The sequence below is a fragment of the Parasteatoda tepidariorum genome, chromosome 7 (assembly GCF_043381705.1).
Source record: "Parasteatoda tepidariorum isolate YZ-2023 chromosome 7, CAS_Ptep_4.0, whole genome shotgun sequence".
NCBI classification, from domain to species: Eukaryota; Metazoa; Arthropoda; class Arachnida; order Araneae; family Theridiidae; genus Parasteatoda; species Parasteatoda tepidariorum.
Window position 1 is genome coordinate 48,930,631 of NC_092210.1, and position 11,955 is coordinate 48,942,585.

Below are 11,955 nucleotides of genomic sequence, written 5' to 3' on the forward strand. Positions count from 1 at the left end.
TCGCGTAATCATTTTATATGTATTATTTCATCGAATGCAAATATTGTATAACTGGTATAAATTTATTAATTAAATACTGTTTAAAAATATAACTCCAAAAAAAAGGCCAAAATGAAAAAAAAAAAAATTTATGTAATTAATTTAATTTTTTAATATTTCTAGTAAAATGACATCCTAAATTCCTTAAGTTTCATTATATTTCTCTGAAAATAAATTTAAATAAATGAACATCTGCTGCCTGTAAAAGTTACCCATTAAATCTAATGCATTCCAATATTTAGAAAAAAAATATTTTTATATCTCCATTTCTTATTAAAAATGTGTTATAATTAGGCGTTTCATTGAAAATTATACATTATGTATAACTTACAAATTTTCGTTATTCATTTACACAATCGTTTTCTGATGAAATAATAACGCAATCAAGAGAATTAAAAAACGTGAACATTTCCTCGTATACAAAGAAATTTCGTTATACATAATATTAAATTGGGGAAAAGAATTATTTTGAAAGCGGAAAAGCTATATTTAATTTTAACATCATTTATAAAATCGCTTGCTAAAATTAATTACATGCGAAAAAAATGCATAGGCAACACCAATAAAATTTTGCTAAACTTTCTGTTGCGCTGTAAGTAAATGTAAGTTACAATGTAAAAATGTAAATGTAAATCTTTCCATTTCCTTAGTTCTAATTTTATCATCTAGTTTACATTAGTTAATTCCTACTTAAGTTGAACAGCAAATTATGACATGGTCCTTGTGAGAGTTCATATTCCTTTGAGGAATTTGGTAGCTCAAATTTCGATTTCTCCAAAAGCAGCAATACTTATCAAATAACGTCATTTGTTTCATTACTGATAAACCTGATTTTCATCAGTTATGTAACATACATTTTATTGCTACATAATCAATTTATGTTATCATCAACTACGATTTTTAGATCATATCGTTAACATATCTTGAAATGCGTAAGTAATTTACTGCCCGATATATCATCGATCATAATTCAACGTTGAAAATGACGTAACTAGATTTAACGTTTTTGATTTTTCCTTTCTTTTTTTTCAAAAAAGAACTTAGTTTTAAAATATCCAAAATGCCATGAATGTTTTGAGACTATTTTCAGCAATAATTTTTTACGCTTGAAATTTCTTTCAAATTTCGCGTTTACTAGAAAAAACTATATTCTGCGCATATAATGTTTGAACACAAAATATCACACGGAAAACTATATGTTGATACATCTGGATGCATGTTGATACATGTTGAATATCTGGATGCAAAATATCGTGTGGAAGAAATGCGACTAGCAACCAAATTTTGGCTCATAAAATATCACAAAAAAAAGTCATGGACAATTTGTCTTTTAACATGAAATCTTACACGAAAGAACTTATTAAATGCATGAAAAAATCACGCTATTTAAAAAACCTTCTAAAAAATGCAAGTGGGCAAAGTTTCAGCAAGCGAAAACAAAACTATCGTGGACGTTTTCTAGCCAGACGGAATTTCGCTAAGAAATAGTATCTCTCTTAACGAAATTTTGCAATCCGAAATATCAGATGGAAAAAAAATTGATTTCGTGAACATTCTTTTGGTGTACAAGTATCACATTAAAAAACTGCTACTCGCAAAAAAGGATAGTAAATAGAAAAAACATGCAGCTGCCATTTTCTTGACGCATGGAATAAAACAATACATCTCGCATAACAACAATTAGCAGTATAAAATATTATAAGGGGAAAAAATAAATATTAATAGTTGGTCAAATTTCTACACATAGAACATTTAACGGGAAAAAATATATCATAGACAACCAAAATCTTACCACCACTATCATTATGTGGGCATTAATGTTGTAGGAGGAGACAAATTTTACAATACAGAACGTAAAGCAAAATTTCGTAGTATGGAATATTGCAAAAAAAAAAAAAAAGAAAGAAAGAAAAGAAAACAATTTAACTAAATTTTGCCTTAAAATTCGTCTTGGCAGTACAAAATATTTCAAAGAATAAAATATTACATAAGAAAATATATCTCGTAGAGGAGCTATCACCCTACAAATATCACACAAGAAAAATGTTTGCTATAATCTTTAGAGAGAATCTGCAGTTTAAGCTACGTAAGTAATGATTTATATTATTTTCCAAACCAGTTGATTAGGCATCTACTGTAATTCATTAAAAATTAGGAAGCATTTAAGAAGTATTTTTCTAAACATATTTTATATAGTTAAATAGTAAAATTAAATACTGTGTATCATACGGTTCAGTTGATTCCTTCCCTTTTTTCCCCCAGTGTGCATGGTCAGCAAGAAATGTATGTCGTATAACAAAACATCTAGTGGATAAAATTTTTAATATTGACCTCTTTTTGAGGAAACCAAAGGAAAGTCAATCAGAAAATAGAGAGGAGAAAACTGATGGAGGATAAAAACAAATGACACAATTTTTTCCGCAACAAATTACTTTCCATTTCTGAAGATATCAAGAAAAGTAAATCATTTGAGAAAAATCTAAGAAAATAAAACTTTCTGGATGCTATTAAAACTTGATAAAAAGCACTTCGCGCTTGAATCTATTTTTTTCACACGGCACAACATCCACTTTATTACTTGAAAACTTCTGATTGATTTCTTTGACTATAAATAATAGTTATGAACTGTAATAAATATATATATATATATATATATATATATAATGAAAATTCTTTTTTAAACAAAATCATACTATCTAATATAATTTTATTTATTACGTGACACAGTTAGCTACTTGCAACTTTCTTAGCTTTGATAAACTTATTTCGCCTTGTTTTTTTTCAGTCTATTGCTTATAAAATATACATACGAATTCCGGTGTTTGTATTTAGCTTATAATGTATTTTATTTGATGTTTTTTTTTCGCAAATGAAGAAAAAAGGAAAAGAACGGTCTATGAACATTTTTCACAAAAATGTCCGTAGATCATCTGTTGCATTTTGAGAATTACTAAGTTTTGACAAATCGATACGTGAAAAATTAGTTCTCCCTGACAGTTATTACTCAGTGAAGATATGCCGTAACATGAAAGAGACTATTTCAAAATAATTTTTTTCCGAATTAGCTTTTGTGGGCATAGACCGTTTTTTCCCCGTGGTCTTTAAATGTTAAAATAATTGACAAAAATGCATTTAAATATTATATAGGAAAAATAGTCTCTACGTTTTTTACACATTTTACTAACTATAAAAAGAAAAATAATTTTTAATAAAAAAATTGTCATAGCAAATCATGCTTAAATTAGAGGAAAGATTTACAATTAAGCAAAATTAAAATTGATTTTAGAGTTACGCTAGTTCAATGCTATATCGTTTCTAATGTTTAAACAAAGCAAAATGTTGGTAGTATTGAATAGTTTGCTAAAACAATACTGAATTATATACAATGATATTGAATCATTTCTAAATCGAGCATACTTAGAGCATACAATTCATACTTAGAGCATCAACCTCAAGCATACAATTCATACTTAGAGCATCAACCTTAAACATATTTGAAATCAAATAATTGTCAAATCAAATCAATAAATAAAATAAAAAGTTACGAGATAAGGAGAAAGAAGTCTTGCACGACTATATAATTGTCAAATCCTTTGTTAAACAATTTTTGCAACAAATAAGATAGGTAACAATACTTTTACTAGGTGTTAACGCCCTGATAATAACACATTAATTTTATGTCATTCTTTTAATTAGACTACATATAAACTGTTTTACGTCTATGTAATCTTATTCAGGTCAACTGTCTATAATTTGTAATTACATAAACTCTATACAAAGACTTCTTCTAACAATGCAAGTTTACCGAACGATTAAATGTAATTATGAAAGTTATTATTACCTCATTGACAGATTCAAGTTCTTGATTGATCTGTCTGATGTGTTTATGAAAAGGAACGTAATAAGAAATGAAATAAGGCGTTTATTTTCTGCTTAAATAAAAGTTTTTCTTTTCTTTTCTTTTTTGAAAAAATTGTATTTTATGTTACTCAAAAAGGGTATAAAACATTTGACTTCAAATTTTCAATAAACGAAAAAAAAAATTTGTTTATGTTTTTGAAATTATTTTATGATTTCAAGTCCTTTAGTCAAGAGATAAATTTATAATTTCTATATGTTCTACATTATCATGCAAACACCGAATATCCCAAAAATGACTGACATTGAAAAATAATTTAGGGAAAGACGGATGAGATAGAAATGTATAGTTCGCGCTCTACTCAAGAAACTAGATATTTTACTCTCAATAAGTTTCAAACTTTTTTACAAAATCTGTCAACAGATGGTATTGTAAGATAGACAAAACAATGTCTTGAAAATAACCACCAGTTACTTCAAAAACAAGGTGTAATCTAAGGACAAAACTAACATACGCTCTTTTATATATTTTCAGCAAGCAGTGTAGTTTAATAATTTTTCCAAGTTCACTACGCCATCTATTGATGAACTTTGCTTTGAAAAAATAGTTTGCGATTCTATTTCTAGATAGTTAAGAATCTGCAAAAAAAAAAAAAAACCACAAAAGTAAGAATGTCTGTTACATAAAGTATTTATTTATTCATTTTAGCTTACTAACAAAATATTATTGGTTAATACTCATATTAAATAGTGTGTACTGAAGGATATGCATGGGGTTTTTTAATTGAATATTATGAGTAAGACGCTAAAATTTAAAATGGCAATAAAAAGGAGCCCGAATTTAAAGAGGTTTTTTTTTCTTGATAAGTATAACATACGATGCGTAAGTTTGGAGACATTTATTAAACTTACAATAAAAATATATTGCATATTATGAGTCTAATAAAAATTTGAAACAACGTATTGGGGGGGGGGGGGGAATGAAAGGGGNGGGGGGGGAGGAATGAAAGTGGAGAATGTAAGAAACTTTTGAAATTACGAAATATCATAAAGATTCACAATTACCTCTAAAAAAACGGTGAAATTTACATTAAATATCTTAGCAACAATAGGCAAGACGTTTTTTTTGAAGTCATGGTTAAATCATTTACGCGAGGTCTTTCGTATTTTAAATATCAAATTTTTAATATGAGTTGCTATCTTAAAATTTGATCAATCACAACCAAAATTATGTATAATGAATGTATAAAGTTGACTAAATATTTGAATACCTGCAGAATTTAGTTTACTGAAATAGTTGATAAACAAACCAAACCAGCAATTTTCAGTAGATTTTTTATTTATAATGTAGATTTTCCTATTTTAGAACCACTGTTTCCTATTAATTTTTTTATTATTATGATTTCAATAATACTCGAGGGAAAAAATTCTGGTAAAAGGACAGCACTGTATAGTAGTGACTTTTCTAATAAAATTTTTAAAAAAATTTAAGAATTAAAAAAAAAAACTGAATTCTGGTTAATTAAATTAAATATGCGGTACTTTGAAAATCTCATTTTGTTATTTCAAGTTCATATAGTAATGGAACTATTCTTGTTTTCACAATTTTAGTTCTTATCACATCACATTCAGAAAAAATTCAGAATTGAAAAGTAAACTTCACCGAATAGGAGGTTTTTTAAGCCATGTTCTAAGGTATCATGATATAATTACCAAATTTTATCACACATTATAAAACCATATTTTATTATTAATTTTACTAAAATTATTACCAAAGCATTTCGGTAAAAATTACAGGACTTTTTGGCGTTCCCATAGAGCCAGAAACACGGTAATTTTACCATATTCTGGTAGTTTTGACCATACCTTTTTTCTCTGTGTACGCACTCTTTTCTTCTCTTCAATTTTCAACATTAGTCGTAAGTCAATGTAAATATATATCTTTAGTAAATATATAGGTCACTCACTCCATAAAAGGATAGGAATGAATCCAATATCAAGGAAAAATTTCCTCAGCGACCTTGACCTTCGGCACTTGTTTTCTCCATAACATTGTTATGTTATTCTGTCACTAATTTTTGTTTTTTATAATAATTCATTCCTTATAATAATAATGAAAGTAGCGAGGTCAAAGAATTGAGGTAGAAGCAACCTAGTTTCGATTTGCCAATTTCTCAGAAATTGGTGCTAATTGTTTACTTATTATTATATACAACAATACGTTTCAGGGTTCATAATATTCAGATATATTTTTTTCTTAATTAGATCAAACAGAGCTATTTATTTGCTTTTTGCATTAAAATTTAAAAGACATAGAACTATTATGCATACACAAATACTGAAATAGAAAACCTGTTCGAATCTGTAATTCCGTTAGAGGGCAATCGTTAAAATTATGTGTACGAGGCAATAGGGACAGATTTCACAAATTTACTGTAAATTCCGTACACTCCCGTGAGTAAAATTTGTAACAACTGCACATGCTCGAGTTTTTTTTTATTATTTTTTTAATTAATAAATTTTTTTATATCCTTTGTATCTCTACGTTTTGTTGGTGTGGCTTTACAAAGCTATAAGCACGCTGTTCATAGCTGTTTCCTGTTTAAGTCTACTTTCGAATTAATAGATCGAGAAGAACGCCAACACAAAATGAAAATTTATGATTTATTAATACAAAAGGTTAAAACGAAACCTGCGATTTTACAACAATTTGTAGATTTCACAGAAATATTTTTTTTGTTGGTTTTAGTTTGAAATTATGATTCCCTAGTTACGCTAGATTCATTAGAAACTAAACATTTTTTCGCTATTTAAAATTATCGAATATATTTATTTTAATTATACAATTTAGTTGGAAGAAATTTTACTTCCATACTATCCACGTCCATTGTAACTGCTTATTTTGATTTGGTGGAGAAAATCCATTACGTCATCGTTTTTAACTAACAGGTCTTTGCGAAATCTTTTACATTCATTCACGTAAATTTAAGTTTTTTCATGGGCACATGCGCATTTCACCTGCGCATGTGCTTTTTCAAGTGCTTGTACGCAGTTACATCAAGCCGTGGTGGCTTAGGGGATAGAGCGTTAGCCTTCCGATGACTTGAACTGAGTTCGAATTCCAGCGATGGTTGGGCTATATGATTTCCGCACCGAGCTCACACCGACCACAGTGCTGAAGTAAAAATATCCTCTGTGGTAGACGGATCATGGGTTAAACTCCGCTTTCCGTCAGACTAACCGTGGGAGGTTTCTGCGATTTTCTTCTCCGTGTAACGCAAATGCTGTTTAGTTGCATCAAAAAAAGTCCTCCATGACGGCAAAAATCACCCAATACTTGAACCAGGAATTTCCTTGTCTTCTGGATCGGGTTCAAAATTACAAGGCTACGGAGTTGAACATTAGTAGTCGTAAACCCAAATATTCGGTCAGCTATTCAACGTCGGTTATTAAAAAGAAGAAAAAATTAAGTGCAAAAGCGTTTAAAAAAACTTTAAAAAAAACGTAAAAGAGCGAAATTTCCCTATCATGCAAATAGGCTTCTTATTCTAACAAGTTTTATGACTGAGATTAGCGTATTAATTAATTAATTAATTTACAAGTAATTTTACCATTCGTGAGATTTTTCAGTATAGTATAAATTTGTAAAGCTATCAATCGATTTAAGGAAATTGGGATCACGACATAAATATAGAGTAAGGGTTACCATGTTTTGAATGTCATCTTCAATTTTTTTTTTAATGTTTTCAGCAAAAGTTAAATGGATATGCTAATTAAATGGTAAAACGCACAAGCCATATTGTAAACAGTACCACTACAATAAAAAGCATTATAGGTATTGTGTTTCTTTAAGATAGAACAAAAAATAAATAGGAAATAAATGTCTTCTTCCTATGTCTATAGAGTTCTAAATGTCTATAGAGGTCTCTAACTTCAAAAGACAAGAACATGGTTAATAAAAATAAGCCCATTACTATTTCTAATTGCGAAATTTAAAAGTATAACATTTTTAATGCGTTTAAAATATTTAATTTTTGATTAATTTCCTTCACAGGCATTTATCTAGTTTAATAAGCCAACATTTCAAAAATAAAGAATATTTTTACTATGCGAGCAACGTTTTACAAGAGCTGCATCAATAATTCACAAGTTGTTCCCATGATTGAAGGAGTTGTTCCTGCAGCAAAAAACGAAAAAAGCGTGCGCTAAAAGTAACTGCACATTTCTGTTTTGAAATTGGATGCGTGTCTTCGTGTGAGAAAGACAAGATTACCATGTGTGCAATATTGACCATGTTATAAAATTGGCAACATCGAGAGAGCATATTTAAATCTATATATCTTATTATTTTAATTTTTTCATCAAAAATTTACAAAAGTATTCCCCTTTGTAAGAATAACTAAGTAAGTAAAACGAGTGCCTTATTTTCCACAGAAAGCTAACATTAAAAAGGAAGAAAAAAGAAACTATCTATCAATCTTATACAATCGTAATAAGTACGAAAAATACTTAATTTCAGTATTTTTGAGGAGAAATAATAGCTGACAACTATTGAAATTTTGGTTGTTTCTGCTGTTTATTGTAATGTTAGGTTGCTTCGGTTGTTCCAAACTTAGGGGTTTTTAGAGGTATGTTTTCCTATGAAAGGCCATCCCCACATGTAGTACTTCATTTTTCTTTATAAGACTGTAAACAGGTTTTCAACTCCCCACTAGTGTTTAAAATTCCTTCCCTTTATCTGACTGAAGGTTATACACTGTTTTTTCTTTCTTTTTTTTTCCCCTTTTGCTGTCTTATTATGTTTTCTACTTTGAATGTGGCATTTGGCATCATTACTCTTTTGAGAAGACGAGGCACTTAAGAACTTGCAGGTTTTATCCCACGACATACAGGTAAGCGAAATAGTTTCCTATTAATTAAATAGTTTCCTATTTCCTATTAAAAGTTTTTATTTTTGTTAACATTTCAAATATACTAAACCCTTACATTTCATAACAGAATAAATTAAATTCGAATGAAAAATTTCAAAGAAAACGTTCCTGATTTATACAATAATGCACTGAGAAGAGAAAAAAAAGTATGATCAAAACTACCAGAATACGGTAAAATTTACAATGTTTCTGGCTCTATGGGAACACCAAAAACCTCGGTAATTTTTACCGAAGCTCCTTGGTAATGACTTTGGTAAAAATGGCATTAAAACATCATTTTTTATTGTGTGATAAATGTGGTAAAATTTGGTAATTTTATTATGAGACCTTAGAGCATGGTATAAAAGCCATTTATTCAATTAAAGTTACCTTTTAAATTCACTTTTAAATTTACTTCAATTAAATTTACTTTGTAGTTTTACTAAATGTGTGGTATTTGGGAACTATAATTTTCAAAACTAGAATTTCATATAAACCAAATAAATAATTACCAAATGAATGGTTTAAAAACAGTGTACTTTTGCTTTATTAAACAGAATTTTGTTTGGTATTTTACCAGAAATGTCATTACCATAGTGCACGATAATTTTACCAAAATATTTTTCTCCGGACACAAAAAAAATAAATAAATAAATAAATAAAAATACAATTATAATTTTCATATATGAATACTTTGCTAAGAAACTGCTATCATTATGTGCGGTCACTGTACCTAGGTAAATTATAACAGTTCTTTTTGGACTTCATTATTTTTATACCAAGGAAATTCAATGATAGACGTAAATAACTCGTTTAAAACTCCTCGTTTCAACTCCAAAACTTTTAACAAAATATCAACCAATTACAAACTCGTTTTGAGAAAGCTTTTAACATTTATTTTAGAATATAAAAAATAACTGAACAAGCTTTCATCATATAAAAAAGTATTGCCGGATTAGTGAAACATTACATAGATAACGAAAAAATATGTCTAAGTATTATTGACACATAAATTAGTTTTCACTACTAATCTGAAGTTCCTAAGTATTATGAAAAGTATGAAATTTCTTAAAGTTAAAAATTATATAAAATTCTTCATTGTTAATAAAATTCCTGAATTTTTCATTGTTAAAAATATTCTGAATGTTAAAAATTATATGAAATTCCGCAGTGTTAATAAAATTCAGGTATTTCTCATTGTTAAAAATAATGTAAAACTTGGAAAGAATCTCTCAAAATCCTTGCTGTATAAGAGAATCTACAATTACATAATGCCTAAGTCGAAACAATCATTTCATTTATACTTACAAAATAAGTGAAATAAACTTTCAAATTTATTCAATTTAAAAAATTTGGAAAGTAAAATTATGACATAATAGTAAAACATTAAAATACTTATTCAACTACAATTCTTTTTTTAAAAAATGCATAAATACGAGTTTTGCAAAAAACAATTTCATAAAATTTTAAAAACCTCTTTATATTGTAAGGAAAATAAAATAAATTCGGAAAACTAAAATATATCTTTTCTCAGTTTTCCATACTATTTTGGCAGATATATTTTTATATCTCAGTAATATTTTAAATAAGAATAGTAATAAGAAGAGTAAATTATTTTTTTTAATTTTATAATAAAATAATACAACTAGAAAGACATTATTCAAAGCAAATTATTTTACTGCTATAATATTTGAATTAAATAAAATATACTTTTTTTTTCACATTTCCGAAAAAATTGCATGCAAATTTATTACATATTTTAACGTTAAAAAAAAAAGCTTTACAACAGTTTTTATAAAAATAATCTGTTGGACCCATCAGTCTATCACTTATGACATGTGATATTCTTCTACATAAAATAATAATAAATAAGTTGGCCTCCTATTTAAAACAATGTATATAGAAAAGCATAATTTATAGCGCATCTTTAATGTGATAATATTTGAGTTAAATAAAATATACAACATATTTATATAGCTATTTCAGATTTTTTAAATAGCTTTACAACAGTTTTCATAAAAATAACCTCCAATCATAGTTTTTACAATAGTCAATAACATCTGAATGACACAAAAACAGAAGGTCTTACATCAAGAGCAATAAATACAACAGTTCCAAAAGTCAAATACAACAGACAGCTGGTAGGTTTGCTAAAAAATTGTGTTTGCATAAAACGTCGTCAAACCCCGAAAAACACTTCGAGGCAAGAACAGTGAATGTTGTCCTCACCTTTAGTTCTTCAAACTTATTTATTCAAGAATGTTATAACATTAATACGTCGATGGGAATAAAACGCTCAGCAAACAATGTCAAGACGTTCAATAAATCGAAAATAAACTCAACCAAGCCAAAATAAACGCCAATAGATGTAGTGATTTTTAGAGTATATGTGTTTGAGATAAAATGAAAACACATTCCATGCGGTTATCATAATAAAAAAAGGTATTAAAACATCAATAAAACTTCTACTGAAGTGTAATAAAACTGATGACTTGTATTAATATAAAAACAGTTACAAGACTATAGCTTTTAAAAAAAATGCCTAAAAATAATTAATAGTTTAGTTTTGAAAAACAGTGTTATGTAATATATATATATATATATATATATATATATATAGAAAAAAACATAATACAGGGTGTCTATAAAAGAACTCCGGGGTTTTAAAAATTCATATCTCACTAACTATAAAAGATAGCAAAATTTAGTCGATTTCTCTGAAAAGAGTAGCTCAAAAAGTTTTACTCATACCAATTGGGAATGTTTGTATCAACTGTTGGCGGCGCTGCAGGGCGTTGACCTTGAAATGACGTCGCGAAATTTGAAATGATGGCGACTCCGCAACAAAAGGCTCAATGTGTTATTTGGCTCATAGAAACGAAGTCTTTAGTTACCGTACAAAGAAACTTTCGACGTAACTATGGTGTTAACCCGCCTTCTGACAAAACCATTCGTCAATGGTTCAGTGCATTTAAGGAAACAGGAAGTGTTTTGAAGCAAAAGTCGCCGGGTAGGCCGAGTGTGTCTCAAGAGAAAGTGGACAGAATCCGAGCTTCATGCCTTCGAAGCCCTAAGAAATCGTTGACAAGATGCAGCCTGGAGTTGGGGTTACCAAGATCTCAGGGAACGAATAGTCAATTGTGTGGCA

At 28.3% G+C, this 11,955-nt stretch overlaps 1 protein-coding gene across 1 annotated transcript in view; it reads left to right on the forward strand.

Annotated features, from left to right (window-relative positions):
* The first annotated feature begins 8,636 nt into the window (after window positions 1–8,636).
* LOC107448791 (branched-chain-amino-acid aminotransferase, cytosolic) overlaps window positions 8,637–11,955 on the forward strand; it is an 11,749-nt gene continuing 8,430 nt past the window's right edge. The window contains exon 1 of the mRNA XM_043047386.2: window positions 8,637–8,789. The gene's annotated coding sequence lies outside the window, so the exon portion shown is untranslated. The remainder of the gene's footprint in view (window positions 8,790–11,955) is intronic.